Here is a 22,627-nt window from a genome sequence, read left to right as displayed (position 1 = left end):
ACACAGCAAAACCAAAGTGGGGAAATTCAACACAATTGCTTATGGCACCTCAGTATCTAGTCCTGTCACTTTTTCCCATGATCCCCCTGATATATTCTGGTTATTCTGAAATAATGACCATAATGATGTCACCCCCACACATACAAGGCACTTTACGGTGTGCAGGTCTTACATTTATTTTCACATTGGGTCCTCACAACAAAAATTTTTTCTCATTTCATAGATGAGGAGCTCAAAGCTTTAGAGAAGCCAAGCAATCAGCCCAATAACACACAGCTAATGCAGAGGCTGAACTCAGGTCTTCTGACAAGTCCGAGGCTCCCGAGCTCCCAGGTAATGATCTCACTGAGGAAAATGAGAATATAGAGGACAAATGGATGTGAATCGGTTTCTGGGTAAGAGCAGGGTGAGCATTCTCCAGCCCTGGGGGAGCTCTGTGCATGAGTGATTCTGGCCCTTGTGGTCACAGTGACTGGCACAGCCAGCACTCTGCCTGGGTCATTTAGCATAATCTGAAGCAATGTTGTGATTTATTGATGACTTTTATTTCCCACTGGGATGGCATGAAAATAATCAGATGAATAATGAGCTTGTGAAGATGAATGCTCTCTGAGCCAGCTCCCGCAGAAGGGAATTATTCGATGGGATTCTGCCTGGAGCAGCACAGGGCGATGGATGTTTCTGCAGAAGGCTGGGCCTCATTTGCTCCTTTGGCAGGGAGTTGCTTCTCTCTATAGCCACAGAGAGCTTGAGAGGTAATAGCGCTGGCATCTCCCTGTTCCAAGAGTGGAGATGAGATGAGCATTGATGGTCTCTGGGATGACAGAACAGAACAGAACCCTAATCTCCGGGTGTGGGGAAGAGCTACATTTAACCCTGCAGGAGCTGGCTTGAAGGCTAAACCCCCCTGAGGTTTTGCAGTGCACAGGAAGTCACCCTACTTGATCACACACCATGGTTCCATCCCACTGGTACAGACATGCTGTTAGTTAGCTATGGCTGAATCTCAGGCCACTCTAAAACTTAGGGGCTTTAAGCAACCATCATTTTATTACTCATATTTCTATGAGTCAGAATCTGGGTGGTTCACCAGGAATAAATGATTTCTTCTTCACTTTGTGTTGGCTTGGGTTGTCCAAGGTGGCCCCTCTCACATGTCTGGGGACATGATGCTGGCTGTTGGCTGGGGTGTCTCTGTTCACCAGCATACAGCCTCCCTCCAGCAGGACATCCTGGGCTTGTTAACATGCACTGGGGTCTAAGAGCCAAAGTGAAACTACAAGTCTACCTAGACATGGACTTAGAAGTCAATGCTGTACACAATCTTGGTCAAAGCCAGTCATGAGGCCAGCTCAGGTTCAGGCACAGAGAAACCTTCTGCATCTCTGGATGGGAGGAGCTGCGTAGCGACAGCAAAGGGGAGGGAACCCATGGGTGGGGCTCACTGGGGGCTGAAAGCAGACTCTGAGTTAGAGTTTACTGAGCACTGTGTATATGAATACCGCTGGACAGTCAACGTGGAAGGGAGGGACAGGAGCAGGAGTGGGCAGAGAGAGGGGGGGATGAGAGCCTCCAGCATCACAAGGAGCACAGATGCCGGAAGGACCCTTCTGTGCTGTCCAGTGGACCACGGTGGCCAGGGCTTTATGCATCTGCCACCTGCCCACGCACGCACGCACGCACGCATGCCCGGCCGCTGAAGGGGGCTCTGGGCAGCCCTCACAATGTCCACCTCAACTTTTCCTGTATTGGCCTTCACCAAGAATCTGCTTTTCTCCTGAGAGCCCCATCCGTCCACCTGGAAGACAAAGCCAGACGCCTCTGGTCTGACCTGACGCCCTTCTCAGCATCCCTCACTCCCTTCCTCCCTGCCCTCATGCTGGCACTGCTTCCTGCCCAGGTCTCCTCAATTCTACCCTCTCGCCCTCAGCCCCAGCTGCCTCTGAAAAACAGAAACCTGCCTGACACCCTCCGGCTTAGCCCTTCTCTGGCTCCTGTCTCCTGGTGACCAAGCCCTGACTTCTCAACATGGCTTCTCAGGCCAGGTGTGGCCTGCCCTGGCCCACGGCCCAGGACTCAGCACTTCCCTTTCACACTCCTTTCGGACCCTCAGTAGACTTGAGCACTGTCTTGCCTCTGGCTGCCACAGGAACTATCCCCTCTGTCTGAAAGCTCTGTTCTGCACTCTCCCTCCCCACCTCCTCTCGTTGCCCTCCCCCACCCTTCACCAGACTGTCTTCAGCCCACCCTTTCCCTCACCCAATCCCCAGCACCATCCCATGTCCCTCACATTCCAGGTACTTCCACTCTCCATCCCAGGCTGCACCCAGGGTAGAGGTGTCAGTGAAGCCTGTCTGACCCCCTGCACTGGACAGTGGGCTCCACGGGAACAGGCTAGGCTCCCTGTGCCCCAGGGCCTGGAACACAGCATCATGCAGGGCTGCATGCACAATAATTGCAGCGCCTCACTTACCTGATGCCTGGGCTGTGCTCTGAGCTGATACCCAGGAGGGTAAGGGAGACAAGAGGAGGGAGAGGGCTGAGTCTGAGTCCTGAGTTAGAGAAGCCGAATCTCAGGAGGCGAACACCATGGCAGGGAAGAAGAGCTGCCCTGGGAGCCTAGAGGAGCCAGCAGGAGCACACGGGCTACACGGGCATTGAGATAACATCCAGAGCTCTACTCCCTGCGGGGCATTTCCACCCTGACAGAGCCCTCAACAGTCCCTGCCAGGGGGCGAGATGCACAGCCTGTCTCTTCCTGCCCCTCAAATACTGCCAACCTACAGCACAAGAGAACTGCACGTCATTTCATAGCTCTCTCTGAGTCAAGTGAAGTCCATTGTGCTTTATGGGGATTGTTACCCTCAATTTTCAGGTTAGAAAATAGAGCCACAGAGAGGTTAATGGCTCATCCAAGGTCCCCACAATTAGTAAGTGTCAAATGCTGGATTTGAAGCCAAGTTCTGTCTCCTGTCCACTGTGAACACTTGACACTTTGCAGAAAGCCCAGGTAAGGCAATCTGTACAGGTCAGAGAGTAACGCCACTGATAGCTGCCCACCAATGAGAACAGATCACGAAGCTCGACTTCCAGTCTCTATGAGTCATAAGCCTATTCAAAAGCAGGACTGGGAGAGAACTTAGAGACGATCTTGTCCAACTACCTCTATTTTTATTTGGTTTTATTTGGTGGGCCCTTGGAGCTGTGGTTTTAAGATCCATCCCTGTTTCTATGTGAACATCTGGTCCACTGCTTTTAAATGCTTCCAGCAGCTACATACACCCAGATTTGCTGCCCACTGCTGTAGGAATCAGTGTCCAAATGACAGCTCGCTCCCCAAATACACTGCAAAGGTCACCCACAGTCATTGCTGTTTTTAAAGGCGAGAAGATAAGGGCTAAGGAGTGGAGAGACACTTGCACTCAGTATTCACTTACGATAGGCATTTCCAGTTGGCTCTTAGCAACCCCCGGGAGGTGAGGGTAGAGGGGGAGCCATTTCTCTCTCCCCTAATATCTGCATGTCCATTTTGGAAAGAATCCTGGCTGGCTGGCCTTACTTGGATGTTCACACCTTTGACTATCCCAATGGCCAGAGATGGGGCTTCTGACAGGGCGAGTCAGCCTGGATCCCTCTCATTTGCAATAGCTGGAGCAGATTCTTATCTGCCCACAGGACACAGAGAGGATAGGGAAAGGACAAAGAAAGAGGGGTCTTAGCAGAGAAAAATAGAAGGGGCCATCTAGGGACTCACAATTACTCCCTGCTGATCATGCAGAAGGGTCCTTTGTGGGGGTGAGGGGCACAATGACACTGCTAAAGGGGGAGGGGGAACATGGAGGTGCTGGAGGCTGGAGGCATGCTTGTCCCTGCAATGTGCTTCTACAAAGGACGAAGAAGCCCCAGTGCCTCTCTGTCCCCTCTGAGGTGCTGAGCAAGGAAGAGCAGCCCCCCACACACTCCCTGCTTTATCTACCCATCTCCTCATTTTGCCCCAAGTCTGAGACCCTGCTCACAAACGTTACCAGATCTGCACAGAACTAGTAGAGAAGCCACGAGAATCTCCCAACACGTCACAAGCTCTATCCTCCCAAATGCACAGCCCCATCCCTCTTCACAATTTAATCTCAGAAAACACAGGAAAAAGAACAACTCAAAAAGGAAAAAAAAAAAAAACCTGCTTCCACAGACTTAATTCAGGTGAGCAAAAATCTGGCAGTTGAAATGGCAGAGAAAGGAAGTTAAGAAAACATAACCATTGGCTCAGAATGTGTATGTGGGCGAAGTATGTTCCCTACCTGCCACACTCTCCTCTTGTCCACTGTGAATTCCTGAGACTTCCCACATTAGGCCCAGGCAGGGCAATCTGGAAGGGTCAGAGTTCATGTCTCTGGAAGTTACCCAGGACCCATCTGGATATGGGAATTTGGTGATGAAGATCAGTCCCCAGCTTCCTCTCCCTCTGCTGGGGACTGAGACATGCTTTGCAGGGGCTGCCAGGGCTCCCCAGGGCTCTCCAGCTGTCCTCACCCAGAACATAACTTGCATGATAACACACACGTCATCAGCTTCTTCTCCTCCGGGTCTTGTTTGTCCACACCCCTACGACTTAGCAGAACAACTGCTTGCATTCAAATCCTTCTCTCAGGGTCCATGCTGGTGGGACTCCAACTAAGGCAATGTGAGAACAAAGAAAGTAAATACTAGAAATCTGGAGGCATAGTACTAAAGTGGTTAATCCTCCAGGCTTTGGGGTCACATCGTCTGCTTGAATCTGCCTTACTAATTTGTAAATATTTAATATTAAAATGATTGTTATTTAGAGACTTTAGGAAGTAGATTTCCAGAGTGACAGAGTTGGAAACTCTACAGAAGGAAGACAGTTCCAGAAGGGTGGGAGACTTCTTAAAATTCTGAGAAATTCTCAGAATATCTCAAATAATTCATTCTACAGAGGCCCCTGCAGAAACACTGTCTTCCTGGGATGCACTGTGGAGGACCTGTATTTGAAAGGACAAAGGGCAGAAGGAGTAGCCATAAGCAGGACAGAGAACAAAGTCTACCCACCCCTGCCCGTAAGATGAGTGTGGAAAGGCCAACCCCAGAATGTGCTGTGGCTTGCAAATCTCCAAGGACAATAGGAATGGCTTTGTTAAAGCATGTTCCAAACAAAGCCAAGAATGAGGAAGGGACAAGCCAGTGCTTGGGGCAGGACGAGCTGTTCACCCGTGACAGAGAAAGTCAAACTGCTCAACACCCGCCTGGCCCTGTCTCTCATCACTGAGAAAGATTTAAAACACACAAGGTGAAGACAAACAGGGTTAGGATGGAATCCACACTCGACTAGGGCCCCCACAGGCTTTCTGGCTTGACAGGGTTACTAGACAGAAACTCCCAGAGCCAGCAAGGCTGGGCTTGGCCTCAGAGGCTGGCAAGCAAGCCCTTGGCCTCAGGTGCATGGGGCAAGTAGGGACTAGGAGCAGACTGCAGGGCTCTGTCCTGAGTCCCAGTAATTCTTTCAAGAAGCTAGATGAAGATCTTAAGCACAGTGCTTAGCCTGGTGAAGGCTCTAAACCAGTACTTTTCAACAAGGGACAATGACACTCACCCTCCCCGCCACCACACCACCCTTGTTGCCAAGAGGCCTTTGGCAAAGTCTGCATGCCAGTGTTTGACTATCCCTACAGAGGTGTGTGGGGGAAAAGGACTGCTACTGACATCCAGGGGATGGAGGCCAGGATGTGTCCCTTCCTACAGTGCTAGGGAAGACCCCCACGTCAGAGAATTGTTTGGCTCAACAAGTCAATGGTGCCAAGATTGAGAAGCCCAAGTCTCAAAAGATTCCCGTCCAATGAATGAGTGAATGAGACACCGGACAACCACTATGAGCCCTGGAAATGCAGAAACGAATGAGACACAGTCTCTCCCTCAAGAGCTCAGACTGTAATACAAGAAAAAAGGACTGGAAGTTTGGTTGGGACATGAAGTGGAGATGAAGGGTGGATGGGCCATTAAATGTGCCTTGCGTGTACGCAGGGCCCTTAGGAAGGAGCACTGGAGACAGTCCTGGGGAGGGACCAGGTGCCATGGTACAAGTCCCCACTATCTTCCAGGCACAGGGTCAACAAAGTTGTGAGGCATGGTAACATAGTCAGATCTATTTTTGAAATAAGAATATACTTATTATCCCTTATTTTAAAACATTCTTCCCTCCAGCAAAGAATTAGTACAATTTTAATCTCATTTGTAAGTACACCATGATGACCTTACACCCAAAATGGTAGAACACACTGGAACCTTGGAGAACACAGCAAAATGCTCTGCCCTGGGCACACTCATCAGCAGCTCCTTTGCTCTGCACATGTGCCAGATTTTTTTTAAAGTGTACAGCTCAATAATTTTTAGTAAAGGTATGGAGTTGTGCAACCATCGCCATAATCCAGTTTTAGAATATTTCTGTCACCCCAAAGAGTCCCTCGTGTGCATTTGTACTAAATCACCATTCCTCCCACAGCCCTAGGCAGCCACGATTCTGCTTTCTGTCTCTATATATTTCCTATTTCTAGACATTTCAAATAAAGCGAATCATACAATACGCAGTCTTTGCCTCCAGCTTCTTTCACTTAGCATAATGTTTTTGAGGTTCGTCATGTGATAGCATGAATCAGTCGTTTGTTCCTTTTTATTTCTGAATGACATCTCCGTCAGATTTCTATTTAAAAGACTGTGCTGGTTACAGAATGAAAGATGAGTGGGAGAGAGAAAGTAGAAGCCAACAGACCCTTTAGGACACCCTGGTCGTTGTTCCAGGGGAGACAAAGCCTGAGTTGGACGAGTGGCCTGGGTCTTGAAGAGAGAGGGAAGGGATGGGGTCACAGAGCCAGGAGGCAGTTAGCTGATAGTAGGACCAGCTGGGAGGCTTGTTCACAGGACAGCGTCTGTGGGGGTCAGGTGAGGAGCCTAGGAGAGGCCTGCACTCTCACAGGGCTAAGCAACAGGGATGTGATCTCAATGTACTTCTGAGCAGGTTGAGACTTGGCTGAAGGGATCATGTTCAACAAATCCAAGCCACCCATGGATACTCCTGGCGGTCTGTTGAGAGCCTGGCTCTTTGAGCCATTGGGAATAGAACACATGTGGCAACTAGACAGGTGACACAAAATTGTGAGGGACAACAAATTTAGGGTAACAAAATTCAAAAAATGTACCAGGCCCCGGTGATGGGCTATGGCAGAATCTGGGCAGATCCATGGTGGAAAGAACTAATAACCTGTGACTTTCTGGTTATTCTTCCTGGGATGCTGTGAACTTTGTGAGAACAAGGACTGTGTTTACAGGGACATAAGGAAAATAATCTGAAAATGAACCCTGAAGCTTGCTCTGAGTTTTTTTTAATTATTTTTTAAAATTTATATATGACAGTGGAATGCATTGCAATTCTTATTACACATATAGAGCACATTTTTTTCATTTCTCTGGTTGCATACAAAGTATAGTCACACCAATTCGTGTCTTCATACCTGTACTTTGGATAATAATGTCCATCACGTTCCACCATCATTTCTAATCCCATGTCCCCTCCTTTCCCCTCCCACCCCTCTGCCCTATCTAGAGTTAGTCTATTCCTCCCACGCTCCCCCTCCCTATCCCACTATGAATCAGCCTCCTTATATCAGAGAAAACATTCAGCATTTGGCTTTTGGGGATTGGCTTACTTAGCATTATCTCTCTAACTCCATCTATTTACCTGCAAATGCCATGATTTTATTCTCTTTTATTGCTGAGTAATATTCCATTTTGTATATAGGCCACATTTCTTTATCCTTTCATCTATTGAAGGGCATCTAGGTTGGTTCCACAGTTTAGCTATTATGTGACACGGCCACATCAATGGTTATAGCAGCACAATTTGCTTGCTCTGAGTTTTATGAGGGTCACCTTTCTCAGATTCCTATGTGACTGACAGTTCTATGGAATGCCCACAGGAACACAAGATCCCATGTGCAAGGTCATGGACCACTCCTTTAAAGATCATCTCTCTGAGAGGCAAGTCTAGGAGATTGACCTCTCCATGACTTGCTTCTCCATGGGATGCTGAAAAGATGGGGACTTTTCTTTGTGGTAACTGTATTAGCAGTAACAAAATGCCTGAAGCTGGAAACTTACAAAGTAAAGCGATTTAATTAGCTCATGATTCTGGTGGCTAAAGGGTCCAAACAGTGTGATACTGGCCTCCTGGTGAGGTTCCCCGGGCTGTACTACAACATAATAGAGAAACAGAAAGGGAACTGGCCTCATGCACAAAAGGTCACATGGTCAGACAGGAAGCCAGAGAGATTCAGGAGTCAGGATCCCTCTTTTTATAAAAATCTGCTCTGATGAAACCAACCAGGTCCCAAGAGAACTACATTAATCTCTTGTGAGAACAATGTCCTCCAACAATTCCAACAGTGCCACACCAAGGACCAGGCTTGCAACATACGAACCTTTGGGGAACACAGACAAACCACATCAAACCATAACGCTGACCTTTACTTTGTAGTTTTCCCCCAATAAGCCCGTTCCTTAGCCCTTACTGTGTGCTGGGCCAACATTTACCCCAAGCTCTGGTACACAACAGGTGGCCATTCTGGTAGCAACTAACAGAGCCCACTTCATCTTTATATCCATCTGAGCCGGCAGAGTGCCAGCCCATGGTCAGTAGCTCCAGATTTGCAAGGATTAAGTAGGGACCTTATCACTGTATTCACTTCACTGGGCCCTCATTCTTAGAAACTGGAAATTCTGATGATTTACCACATTTTCTAATTATATAAGTAGCTGATGCCCTCTGAGGCAGATGTGAAAAATATAAGCAGTGCTAACTTTTCATTACTTTCTGTATAGAGAATGTATGTTTGAACATTCGTTCATTCCTACACACACACAGACACAGACAAACATACTCGGCACATTTTTTGCTACACAATTGGGATCAACAGTGCAGTTTTCAGTTTCAAATTAAAAACACTTCTTGTCTTTGAAGACACCCTCTGTAATCGGAGCATAACATCCCACCAAATACAGGTTACATAGTTGATTTTTCCATTTCCCTCTCACTGCCCCTGTAGATTTTTCTGGGTCTAGGGATTGACTTTAGTGACACCCAAGTCTGCATTCAGGACTTGGCTCATTTCCCATTTGGGTTCCTGATTCCTTCCCCAGTTACCCGATTTTGCTTTCTTTGCCTTTAACCACCTGCTCTCAGCATCGGCACATTCTCCTCTCTGGTGGCCTTGCTTCTGGGTCTCTGTGGACACTCCCCACTCCCGTTCTTCTTCACCCCAAGGGCCTGTTCTGCCCTATTTCCCTGTTTTCTCCTACCAGCTGGTTTCTATGACTCCACAGCTTCACAGTCTCTCTGAGGCCACAGTGGCTCTCTCCTGCCACCTCCTGCCCATTCACAACATCTCTGAACACCAGCTCTCCCCTCACAATGCTGCCTGCCCATTGATGACTTGGGAAAGGACACACCTAAGTCAGCATGAAGACATTATTGGGTTTACGGGGTAAAGCTACCACTCTGACAGACCTGAGTTAATTTGCATCTGAAAATAGAACTGTAAGCTCAATAGGAATCAATAATGGGATGTGGCTGAGAAAAAAAGAAAAAGAAAGAAAGGAAAGGAAAGAAAAAGCTAATGCCATTTCCAGCCACCTTTGTGTACTGTTTTCAGATTCAAGATCAATAGGGATAAGTCACAGGAAAATAGATTTCAGGTCAAAATGAAAAAAAGACTTTGTTAAAGGAGTTTGACCTCCAGTGAAACAGACTGGCGAGGCATTGACCATCACAGGCCACGTTCAGGAAAAGATGGCATCCATTCTGCCTCCAAGATTTCATGAATACCCACCTAAATAAATGTATTCTTAAGAAGTGACTGTAGAAAGAGACTACCCACGTGGTCTTCAGAAGACATGGTCTGATGTTCACGTGGACCTTCATTATGCAGTCCCTTTCCTGGGGTCACTTGGGGGTACACTTGGAAGGCCACAGGGAGGAATGTAGTAGGTCCTGTGGCAGGTCCTGAACAGACCTGAGGCTGGCTTTTCACCACCTCTTTCTTCTTGACAGCACGGGGCAGCACCAGGTTTCATTAACTAGGTCCATCCCAGGTGGACACAGTGTCCTCCACGCTCTTTGAGCCCTGGGAATGCAGAGGCCAAAGTCCTCCCCACCCCCAACCCCCCACATCAGCCCCATGGTGCTTCACCAACATTCTTGTACAGTCTGCACTCAAATAAGTCGTAGCAACTCTGAGGGACACTTGCCTGTCACCTACTCAAGGCACATTTCCTTCCTCAGTTACAGAACGGCTGGCAAGGGTAGCAAGTGAGTACCTAAGAGAATGGTTCCATTTACCTTTGGAAGAGGAATAAAGAAAGGAAAGTCTTAAAGGGTCAAGACAGAGGATGAGTAAATGGATGTCTGTTGGCCCAAAATGGGCAAATGCAAAGGCGTGGAGATGGAGGGGCTCGGGAAAGAGAGCATCCAATGGGGCTACAGCAGAACAGGGTGAGACTCGAAGCTGGAGAGGCAGACAGGGTTCAAGACAAGGACAGCCATGTGAAGAAACTCGGGCTTCACTATGAAGGTCATGGGGGACCACTGAAGGAATATAGAGAAGAAAATGATGGAAGTAGATTTCCATTTACAAAAGACACTCTTGTAACACCCCTCAGTGGAGTGGAGAATGGATTGAAGCAGAAGAGAGTAGAAGTAAGCAGGTTAAGGGGACAGCACCACCATTTGTTGATGAAAAGCACCCAACACCTTCATCCCAGCAGTGAGGATCAGGAGGAGGAGGAGGAGGAGGAGGGAAGGTTTCCACCTAGAACTACTACAAGAGGTTACACAGGGTTGTAAGGAGCAGGACAGGTTCTGGCCAACCCCGTTTTCTGACTTGGGCAGCACTATGGATGGCAAAGCCACTCCCCTACGCAGGGCTGTCATGAATTCAAATACTCTGCCTTGCTGCCCTTGCTTATGGGAACCATATGTCTTGATTTGCATTGGAAATGAATAACATCCATGCTGTGTATGTGATGTGTCTAAGTTTTGGATGCCTAGTGTCTGAACCACTTCTTATGTTTAAAAATGTCCTACACTAAAAGTCCAAATGAGAAGCCAAGCCTATGTACCTCTATAGAAGCTGGAAATACTCAATTCTTGCTTTCCCTGGCTCCCTTACAGATACAGGACCATTACATGCCCTTCCAATCACACTCCTGCTCAGACTGTAAGTAAAGACCTGGTGACACAAAGAAGCAAGAGTCACAAGACTCTGGGCAGAGTTGGTGACTACAATATCATGGTCTTTCTGGGGGCTCAAGGCGGCAACATGAGCAGTGTCTCCCTGTGTCTAATGGTAGTGGTACAAACAGCAGAAGCAGACTTCTCACTGTACAGGTCTGTGACATTATTTAAGTAGCCTCTGAGCCTAGCTCTCCATCTCTTCTGGCAAATCTGCAGCCTACTGTGTAATCATTCAAAAATTATTTTTCTCCCTAAGTTAGCCAGAATTTGTTTCCATTGCTTGCACTTAGGGATGCTGACTGTTATTGACATTGAAGTCAGGAGTGGCTGTTGGCAGATCTTTAGAGAAATGGGAGAATCTGGATAGAGTTTGCGGAGATGAAGCCTGTGTAACCATCTTGTGTTCTGTGGTGGGATTCCGGCAGTCCACGCCTGCAGAGGTAGCCCACAGATTAAATCACCACCTCCTTACACCTGGTGGGGTAGTGGGCAGGATTATGGCTCCCAAATTTCTCATACCCTAAACACTGTGATAGTGATTAGGATATCATGCCTTACAGATATGTTACCTTACTCAGTAAGAGGAACTTCGCAGATCAGCCAGTCTTAAAATAGATTATTCTGAATTATCCAGGTAGGCCAGAGGAATCACATGAACCCCTAGAAGCAGAAATACAAGGAGAAATCAAGAGAGATCTTCACCATAAGAATAATTTGATGTGTCATTGCTGGTTTGAAGCTGGAGGGCCTGCATGTCAAGGAATGGGACCCTGGGCATTCCTCCTCCACACTGAAGAGAATTCTGGCAGCAACATAAATGGGTTGGGAATGGATTCATCCCCAAAGACTTCAAAACAAACATGGCCTTCTGGCTCCTTGATTTCGACTTTGTGAGCCCTGAGTGGTGGGTTCCATCACATCAGACCATTCTTCTGGACTCCAGAACCGGGAGAGAACAAATGGGTGTTGTTTTAAGCTGTGAAGTCTGGTCATTGTTACCCAGAAATAGAAAACTAGTGCAGTTACTGAGGAGGCCATTGTCAGAGAAAAGGTGAAAAGCCTGAAGAATTCGGGGACTGTCCTTGGGTGCTTCCTTCTAAGGGCAGTGACTGGAATTCCTAAATTCTTGGTCACCGTGGGTGAGCTTATCTGCCTGCCTTCCACACAGCACCACAGAGGGCACTGCTTTGTTCTCATTGAGACACAGAGGATTGGCTTCCATGCCCAACAGGTTCTGCCAATAGACTCACCATCTACAGATTTAGAATCAAAGACAAAAATCCATTTTTCCACAATAAAAAAAAAATTGGTTGACAATCATCATTCATTAGTTTTACCACGCACCAAATCACCTGGAGGCAGCAGGCCTTGTAGAACGGGGTAATCATTTATTAAGGACTCAGGGTATTTATCATTGGACAAGCAATACCTTTCGGGGGCTGTTCTTTCATGTCTTCCATGCCTCAAAACAGCCAGCCGCGATTACCTGGGGCCAGAAAGTGAAGGGTGGACATGCAAATGTTACTTATCCATATCACACCTCATGACCCACCCCCAATTTTTACCTCCCATTCCTGCAACTCAGAGCTCTTTGTGTTTAAAGGTTTTAGTCACAGAGAAGAATACTTTTCATCAGGAGACAAAACAATAATTTCTAAAACATCTCAGAGAGAGACGTTGCTAGGCTCCAAATATAAAAAAATAATAAAAGTTGGAAGAGATGGAAATGCTAATTGCCCTGATTTCATAATTACACAATGTATACACATATTGAATGATCACATTGTGCCACATACATCTGTACAATTATTACATATCAATTAAAAATAAATTTCAAGGAAAGGCGAAAAAGTAGCTATTTGAAAAATGTGATCTTTCTGGTCCTGATGCTACTTTGGTTATGACATAATTATTACATAACTCAGGCAAAGAGATGAATAGATGGAGCCTAGGGGCTCCCTCAAACTTCTCCTGGTACTAAGATAATCAGTGGTAAAAATACAGAACTTCTATCTAGTGATACTGAGTCATAGCATTTGCCATTTGCCTTGGTGTAAAAACTCCCACCATGACGAATTTCAAATCATCAATATGAACATGGGGTTGGAATAAGCTGCATATAATAGCACATCATTATATAATCTCTGTTCCTTACACATACAAAAGACAATCTCAAAACCATAGTGCCTCAATCCTAAAGAAAAGGAGGACATTCCAACACCACGCCCTGGAATGCCTTTAGTTCCAGGAACCTGGCCACATCAAGGGACAAAAAGGGTAGGCACAGGGTCAGGAATGCCAAGATAAACTAGAAGGACACCGACTTTCGCTCATATAAGCTGGGAACTAGGGCAAGCTAATGCTATCTGTAGAATATTTCCTTTTGCACATACTGAGATACTGGTCACACAAGCAAAGTAAGCAAGATAATGCTGATAGTGTCTCTGCTTCTGCAGCCTAACATAAAACTCCTCTTTGTGTGGTGACTGCTGCAGAACTGAAGTTCCTGTGGAAAGGATGTATGTCACTCGTCTAGCCAGTGGAAAACATGCTGTGAGGGAGAAGAGGTGCTGCTTGGCAAAGCACAGTGACGGACAGTGAAGGACAGAGGTGATATCAGTTCAGTCTTTCATGACGGGACCTCCTCTGTAAGCAATTCTCCCTAAAACTTATACCTCATGCACTGTCTCCAGGTACTTTCTTTGGTCTCTCAGCAACCTATCCCCACGGCCTTGGCACAACTGGGCTGTGGACAGAGAATGGGTTTGAGATACTGATTACATTTGTCTCTAATACAATTTATTTGATTAACAGTTTATATATTTTTAAATAACATCTATATGTTTAACAAATGGCCCACAACATTGTAGAAAATTGACTCATCTTCTCTCACAAACCAGTTAAAGACAGACCCAACACCACCAGTGATAAAGTAATTCTATACAGAAAGGGTCAATAAGGCTCAGATCCCCCATAAATGAAGGTCAGGTTCACCTTTCCTGGTTAAAAAATTCAGTTGAGGTTCTAGCTAATGGCAAAGTGAATTATTGTAAATATTGTTGAAGAAAAAAATCGAAAAACCCAATTCTGTCCTTCAGTCCAGTTGTAAAAGTCAAGACTAAAATAACTACCCATATTTTCTCCCATTCCATGAAAATATGAGTTTTAACTGATTTTCCTTGACTTTCCTGTCTCTATATCCCACTCTTAGAGTAGTTGACTTTATAATTTAGTCTCTAGAACTTATTATAGAATTCTGAGAATGAATGTGACAACTCAAGAAGGGCTGTAAAGCCCCAAGACCCTGGACTTAGATATAGAGCTGGTCACAGTTCTTATGAAATGTTGACTTGTCACCCTTGAGGAAATGCATGAATTCATTTTTTATTATGCAAGAGTTAAGAGGGGGACATTTTTGTTTTGCATATTTTGTTTTTGAAGCATGAATGTGGAAAAAGGAATGTTGTTGATATAGTAAAATCCCTCAATAAGCATCATTTCACATTGTGAATTTGGATACAACACAATTAGTAATTGCCTTGATCCTACCAAACCCTGCTCTCAAATGCGGGAAGACTTAATTGCTTATCTTGTGCTTCTGCAACAGGATGGAGGAGTCAGGCAACTGTGTATGGGAAAGATGAGACATTTGCCCCTACCTCCCTGGTATTCTCCCCACATCAGGACAATGAAATGGAAACCAGCCCTGCAGGAGAGTTTTAGAATGATGTACTGTTCTGGAATCACTTCCCACTGTAGAATCCAGAATCATTCTCTTGATATTTAAGTTGGAGTTGACAGCTTCTCCAGTTGTCACCATGTGGCAACCAGGACCTGAACACAAGAGAATCCTGCAGTGGGACTTTGAGAACTTCCTTCTAATTAGCTATGCGGTCTCACCCAGTTAATGAGTTTATTTCCCAGTAATACAATCTCACATTTTACAAGCTTTGATTGATGTGTGTGTGTGTGTGTGTGTGTGTGTGTGTGTGTGTGTAAATGTGTGTGTATGCTTACTTATGACATTACAGCAGGGGTTTATGATACTGGACACCAAAAGAAAGACCCACGGATATTTGTGTCTTGTTTACTTAATTTCAGCTTCCCAGCACTTGAGTCAATTTTTATAATTGGGGAGCTTCCACCTTTTACACTTTAGTATGAGGTTGTGCTGACGAGGCTGAATAGTCCCTGCCCCAGTTTCCTTTGTAATTAGTGTATGGGCAACATATCCCAGGAGCAGCCACGTTGGCAAACCTGCCCTGGACCTGGCATTCAGTGACAACTGTGGCATCTCCACTGAGCCAGTCTTGATGGTTTGGCTACACAGCCCTCAAAATCTTTCCATCTTTCCAGTGATTCCATGAGCCACTTTATATTATTTTTCAATAATATAAACACAACATCTTTTATTTTATTTTTATGTGGTGCTGAGGATTGAACCCAGCGCCCCACGCATGCCAGGCGAGCACGTTACCGCTTGAGCCACATACCCAGCAAGATTTGTGCCTTGGAAATTTGACTGTATTAGTTATTCTACAGTGGACTTTGGCTTTAAGTCCTGTAGGCCCTCACAGTCGAGGCACAGTAGGAAAACCAAGATCCTGCATACACCCCTCCAAACATAGAAGAGAGGGGACCAACATGAGCCAGTGTTCAGTATTTTCATTCTAATATGAAATAAGACAAAACTCTCTCTTTTTCCACTCAAGTTCTAAAGATCATCCTGTGGATTAGAGAGGTAGCCCAAGGGAAAACATAAAAATCTTTAACAGATTTATGATTTTCATGAACTTTAGGAAGTTCAGAGCCAATTTTGTAGCCCAAATTTAGTTATGATGTAACCATAGAAGCAGAGATTGAAATGAAGCTTCCACCAGCCAAGGAAAGCCAGCAACTTCCAGAAGCTGGAGAAGACAAGGAACAACTCCTCCTTCACTGGAGAGAATTCAATCCTGTGAACACATTGATTTTGATAGGGAAACCGATTTCTGACTATTGGCCTACAAAAGTATGAGAGAATAAATTTCTATTGTTTTAGATCACTAAGTTTAAGGTACTTTGTTAGCAGTGACCACAGGACACTAATACACTCCCCAAACAACTATGACAGTGACTTTCTGATACATAGCAAGCACTTAAGAAACATTGTATGGTCTAGAAGAACCTATGATATCATAGCAACTCCCCAAGGTTGAATTCAAACCATAATTCTTCAGCAGCATATTGAGGCAGAAGACTGAGAAAATGCCAGTAGCAACTCAGAAAGCTAGCAACCAGGTGAAAATGAGAAATATTGGTTTCTAGAATAAAAAGAATAGACTGGTAGTACTGGGTGCATAGTGGCTCAGGGGATTGGCAGGGAGGAAGATTTCCTTCAATGAACTCAAAGAAATTCTCCCACCAAGTTTAAGAGAAATGGGCACCACTCTCCAGCAAATTCACAGTCTGAGCAAAAAAATATGCTCAGATACAGTGAGGTGACCTGGCACAGGAGAGCGTCCCACCATTCTCCAGTCGAGCCAGTGGAGGTGCAGAAGCTATGATTGTGTAAAAAAGACTTTGGATTTCCTAAAAATCCCCATAGTTTACATTTATTTTTCATCTTTCACTCCATTTTTTTAATTCGTTTTTTGTTCTGCTCTTGGAATACTTCTATTTGAGTATCCGAGACCAACAGATACTTTACTTTTCCTTGATTAATGGGTGCCCAGGCCATGAGTCTGTCTAGGCACAGAGTGCAACTGTGACACTGACTTGGGAGAAGAGTGACAGGAGCCACTGCTGCCCATCTTTAATCATGCAGAGCAGAGAGGCAGAGGGCTCTTTCATTGGAAACTGGCGTTCTGAACACTGGTAAGGAAGGTGACTAAGAAAGAGTGGAACTGGTACAGAGCAGGGTTGGGCAGGAAACGGTTGATTCCACATCCCACCCCAGGCCCTGAGCTGAGGTCCCAGTGCCCAGAAGGGTCTGGAGGACGCAGGTGCATCCCACATACTGGCCCCTGGACTGAGCCTCTTATAGTGAGAGATGCAGCACAATCCAGATCAGCCCACAAGCTGCACAGATGATAGAGCCGGCCAGCAGCCCCACCAGACTACTCTCCCAAGCCCAGTCACAATAACAAAGGAATTTTGAGGGTAAGTCTGCTCTGAAAGGGACAATGAGGCCAACAGGTGCTTACAGGCAAAGCAGGGAGGAAGAAGGTTCAGCATACAGACTGCCCTAACAGGTTTGCCCAGTTTGGAACAGAATCCAGGACAAGAGGATGATATTTGTGTCATACAAACTTTCTAATACCTGTGAGATTCTAAAATCAAAACCCAGGAAAGAAATGTGTCCATTTTAACATGCCCAGCAAGAAGGAAACTGACTCTTTATGACTTTATTGCGTTAGCTACTCCATGTTAACTGATTGCTAGTGTCTTCCCATATTTTGTATTTTTTCAGTTATGATTTTATGTATTTTGTCAATTAATTGCATCCTCTCTCAATAGCTCTTCTTTATCATCTCTATTCCCCCCTTCCCTTCTCCTTCATCCTTCTGTCTCTTCTCATTTTATCTTCTATTTTCCTTCCCTCCCCCACTTTTTTTTTTCTTTTTCTTTTTTCTTTGGTCTATTTTCTGTTATCCATTTTCCATTTCAATTTAGTATACTATCATTAATGCTTAACCTTTTGAGCCTGTTATATATTATTTCTCATACACTTTTCTCTTTGGCTAATAGAGTTGTAGAGATCATTAGTGATAGCATTTTTAGCATATGTTGACATATACTTAACTCCTTAATTACCAGTTACTAATGATTATTCTCTCTTCTTAAAGTGGTACTGCTGTTTGAACTTAGCACTTTGTTTATACTTGGATATGTTGAAGCTAAGATATACCCTCAGTCCAGGGCTTATTATACAGAGATAACTCCTCCTTTAAGGACCCTCACATAAAAGAGGAAGGAGGAATCCAACTCAATAAATGTGTAAATATAGGACCACAAAAAACATGAGAAAACAAGCCAACAAGATGCCTCCAAATGCTTATAACTCCCCATACCTAAACCAACATATACTGAAGTGGATGAAATCCTAGAGAAAGACTTCAAAAAGTTGATTGTTGAAATGATTAATAAATTTTAAAAATATCTAAGGAATAATCTAAGAGAGAAAATACAGGATGTATTCTGTCACTAAAGAGAGATTTTCAAAATAAACCAAACAGAAATCTTGGAAATGAAATACTCAATAAAGAAAATAACGACGTGATTCTGCAATCTGCATTTGGGGTAAAATTGGGAGTTTATAACCCACTTCAATCTAATGTATGAAATATGATATGTCAAGAGCTTTGTAATGTTGTGAACAACCAATTAAAAAAAAAAAAAGAAAATTCAGAAAAACAAAGAAAATAAAAAATTTAATTGAAAGTACTACTAATAATAGATATAACAACTAGAAGACAGAACCTCAGAGCTTGAAGACAAGGTGGACAGTCTTGAAAATTGAGATAGGGTTATATAAAATTAAAAAAAAAGAAAAGAAACAAAACAGGTCAGAATATATAGTAATCCTGGGACAACATTAAGAGATCAAACTTAAGAATCACTGGCATCAAGAAATATATGATTACGTGACCTGTGAAACTCTATATCATGGACTCCCAGAAGAATAAGAAGTTATATTCTATTTATGTATGATGTGTCAAAATGCATTCTACTGTCATGTATAAATAATTAGAACAAATTTTTTAAAATTTAAAAAGCATTTGCTGTCATAAGTTTATATATAAACAACAACTAATATTACTTTGTAAATATTATATTTTGATCATAAAATTTCTGGCTTATTCTTCTGCAATTCAATTTGTACAGCATCATTTTAATGTTTCCTCTGGCACTTTCTCTAATTTATAAAGGTCTGATAAACTGACAGTAAGTTGGTTATTTGTGAGTAATTAAGAATGCTTGTCCATGCACCCTATCACTATATCTTCAATTACAATGAAGTTAATATTAAAGTTATATTCTGTGTTTGAAACAAAAAAGGAAGGAAGGAACAGAAATACAAGTCAATGGCATTGATATCTTTTCAGTGAAATAGTAGCAGAAATTTTCCAAACCTTGAAAATGAGGTGGACATTTAGATACAGAAGGCATTTAGAACCCCAAATAGACAACATTAAAAAAAAAATACCTATCCACAACATCATATAATTAACCTGCCAAGTATACAGAATAAGGGTAATTCTACAAAGTCTCAAAAGCAAAATGTCAGATCAAAACTAGAGATTTAAAAAAAATCTTATTTCTCAACAAAAATCTTAAAAATCAAAAGGGATTTTAAGCCCTGAAAGAAAATAACTACCAACTCAGATTGCTATATCTAGCAAAGCTATTGTTGTAGGGACAGATGAGGTAAGCCACCAAGATAGCTGCAGCCAGGTTCAGAAGGCACAGCTTTTGCTGTAATCAATTAATCCCCTGAATCCGAGTTCAGGGAGTTTCAGAGTTTTATACCCAGCATGTAAGGGGAGGGGCTCAGAAGTTCACAGTCTGCAGAAGTTCACATAAAAGCAGCTTTTACTTTTACTGTTCTGGGCAAGTTAACCCTTCAAGGACAACACCTGAGAAGGGGAGAGCTTCTCCCCTTTCTTCCACCCTCCCCTCCCCCGCCAGCTGTTACCATGGAGCCCAGTTGTAACTTATCTTAAAAATGTAGACATCTCTGTGAAGCCCAGCTCAAGGCCAGAGGCCTTGTTTACACATTTCTACAAACTGCTAAACTGGATATGTTTGTGAAAAACTAGTAAGGGGTTTTTTTTGTTCTGCTCTTGGTATACCTGGAGTGCTGGTATCTTCCCAGCCAGTGGCCAAGTAAAACAGGGCGACCTGAAAATAGGAAGTTTATCTACTTTGAACTCTTTTGCAGAAACTCTTTTGCTGACATTCCTAATATCAGCCATGGTGAAGATTTCTGGAACTCAGTTAAGACTTCTTTGGAGAAAGGGGGTGCCACTTCACTATCTTTCAAAATTGAAAGAGAAATAAAAATCTTCCAAGACAAGCATAAAGTAAAAGATTTCATGACTATTAAGCCAGCATTGCATAAAATACTTGAAGAAATCCTATGCACAGAAGAAGTTATAAACAAAAACAGCAGAGCTTTGGAAAGGGTAAATATCATTAGAAGTGTAGTTAAGCAAATGAGAATTATGATTAACAACAGCAATAAATCAAAATATCAGGAAATAATAAGTATTTCTCTATAATCACACCAAATATAAGTAGTCTCAATTCTCCCATTTAAAAAAAAAAGTAGACTGGAAGATTGGATTATAAAACAAGACCCAACTATATGTTTTCTGCAAGAGACACACCACTTAGGCAAAAAACATTCTCAGGCTTAAAGTCAAAAGATGGAAAATAATATTCCATGCAAAAAGAGACTAAAAGCAAGAAGGAATACCTACTTTCATATCTGACAAAGCAAATTTCAAGCAAAATTAATCAGAAGAGACAAAGAACACCACTTCATACTGGTAAAGGGTGCCATCCAATAATAAAAATAGTGATAATAAATATTTATGCCCCAAACATCAAAGCACCTAATTACATAAAACAAACTACTTGACATAAAGGCCCAGACAGGTTCCATACAATAATACTGGGTGATTTTCAACAAACCTCTTTCACTGTTAGGTAATCCGGACATAAAATCTGAAATGAGACTTCAGAACTAAAAAAAATACTATAAATCAAGTGGACTTGACATCTACAGAATATTGCATCCAACAACAACTGAGTATAATTTCTTCTCACCTGCCCATAGAACTTTCTACAAAATAGACACTATTTTGGGCCACAAAGCAAGTCTTAGTAAACACATACCACATGTGCCCACATGCACACAAAGTATATACTTCTTTACATCTAATCAGATTATATAATGGAATGAAATTAGAAATTAACCGCAAGAAAAACTATATAAACTATATAAACACATCCTCACCAACACTTATTGTTGTTTGTGTTCATAATAGCTGCCATTCTGACTGGAGTGAGATAGTATCTTAGAGTAGTTTTGATTTGCATTTCTCTAATTGCTAACGATGATGATGAACATGTTTTCATATATTTGTTGATGGATTGTATATCATCTTCTGAGAAGTGTCTGTTCAGGTCCTTGGCCCATTTATTGATTGGGTTATTTGTGGTTTTTGGTGCTTAGCTTTTTGAGTTCTTTTTTTTTTTTTTTTTAGAGAGAGAGAGGGGAGGGGGAGAGAGAGAGAGAGAGAGAGAGAGAGAGAGAGAGAGAGAGAGAGAGAGAGAGAGATTTTTTTAATATTTATTTTTTAGTTTTTTGGCAGACACAACATCCTTGTTTGTATGTGGTGCTGAGGATCGAACCCAGGCCGCACACATGCCAGGTGAGCGCGCTACCACTTGAGCCACATCCCCAGCCCCTTGAGTTCTTTATATACCCTAGAGATTAGGCTCTATCTGATGTGTGAGGGGTAAAGGTTTGCTCCCAAGATATAGGCTCTCTATTCACCTCACAGATTGTTTCTTTTCCACTGTCATATATAAATTAAAGAAATCAATTAAAAAGAAAAGAAACTATATAAATACATGGAGATGGAACAACATACTTTTGAACTATGAATAGAAGTCACAGAAGAAATTATCAGGTGAGGGGGCGCATGCCAGTAATCCCAGTGGCTTGGGAGACTGAGGCAAGAGGATTGTGAGTTCAAAACCAGACTCAGCAACAAACAAGGGGCTAAGCAACTCAGGGAGACACTATCTCTAAGTAAAATAAAAATAGGGCTGGGGATATGGCTCAGTGGTCATGTACCTCTGAGTTCTATCCCCTGAACCCTCCCCCTACAGAAAAGATCATAGAATAAATTAAAGGAGACATGTAAAATTCTTAAAATCAAATGAGAATAGAGACACAACGTGCCAAAATCTCTAAGTATTATGAAAGCAGTGCTAAGAGGAAAGTTGTAGATACGAGTGCCTACATAAAAATATCAGAAATATCCCATATAAATAGTCTAATGATGCATCTTAAGGTCCTAGGAAAAAAAGAACAAACTAATTCCAAAACTAATAGAAGGAAGGAAATAATTAAAGGAGGGGAAGAGATGCGGTAAAGGGAAGGTACTAGGCAATGAAATTGATCAAATTAGTTTGTGCATGTAAAAATACATTATAATGGATCCCATCATGTATAATAAAGTACCAATAATAATTTAAAAATATTTTATCAACTTAAGTTCATAATAAAAGGAAAATTTCTTTTTCATTTCTTTTTTTTTTTTTTTTTTTTAACCA

The 22,627-nt window shown here is 43.3% G+C and overlaps 2 long non-coding RNA genes across 3 annotated transcripts in view; one reads left to right on the top strand and one right to left on the bottom strand.

The window, feature by feature from the left end:
* LOC120886483 (uncharacterized) overlaps positions 1–9,354 on the bottom strand; it is an 83,343-nt gene extending 73,989 nt beyond the window's left edge. The window contains exons 1-3 of one of the 2 annotated variants that reach the window (XR_005729454.2): positions 9,238–9,354; positions 4,299–4,671; positions 152–775 (exon numbers count right to left, since the gene is read on the bottom strand). This is a non-coding gene — a long non-coding RNA (uncharacterized LOC120886483). Of the gene's footprint in view, positions 1–151; positions 776–4,298; positions 4,672–9,237 lie in introns of those variants that run through there. The other variant, XR_013438713.1, reaches the window with a different exon arrangement.
* Positions 9,355–10,268: 914 nt separating this feature from the next.
* On the top strand, positions 10,269–12,621 carry LOC144377514 (uncharacterized). The gene is made up of 4 exons (XR_013438518.1): positions 10,269–10,372; positions 11,234–11,449; positions 11,587–11,736; positions 11,931–12,621. It is a non-coding gene; the product is annotated as an uncharacterized LOC144377514 (long non-coding RNA).
* Positions 12,622–22,627: the final 10,006 nt, after the last annotated feature.

This window comes from Ictidomys tridecemlineatus, chromosome 5 (genome assembly GCF_052094955.1).
Source record: "Ictidomys tridecemlineatus isolate mIctTri1 chromosome 5, mIctTri1.hap1, whole genome shotgun sequence".
Taxonomy (NCBI): domain Eukaryota; kingdom Metazoa; phylum Chordata; class Mammalia; order Rodentia; family Sciuridae; genus Ictidomys; species Ictidomys tridecemlineatus.
This window is presented reverse-complemented; position numbering and strand designations above follow the sequence as displayed.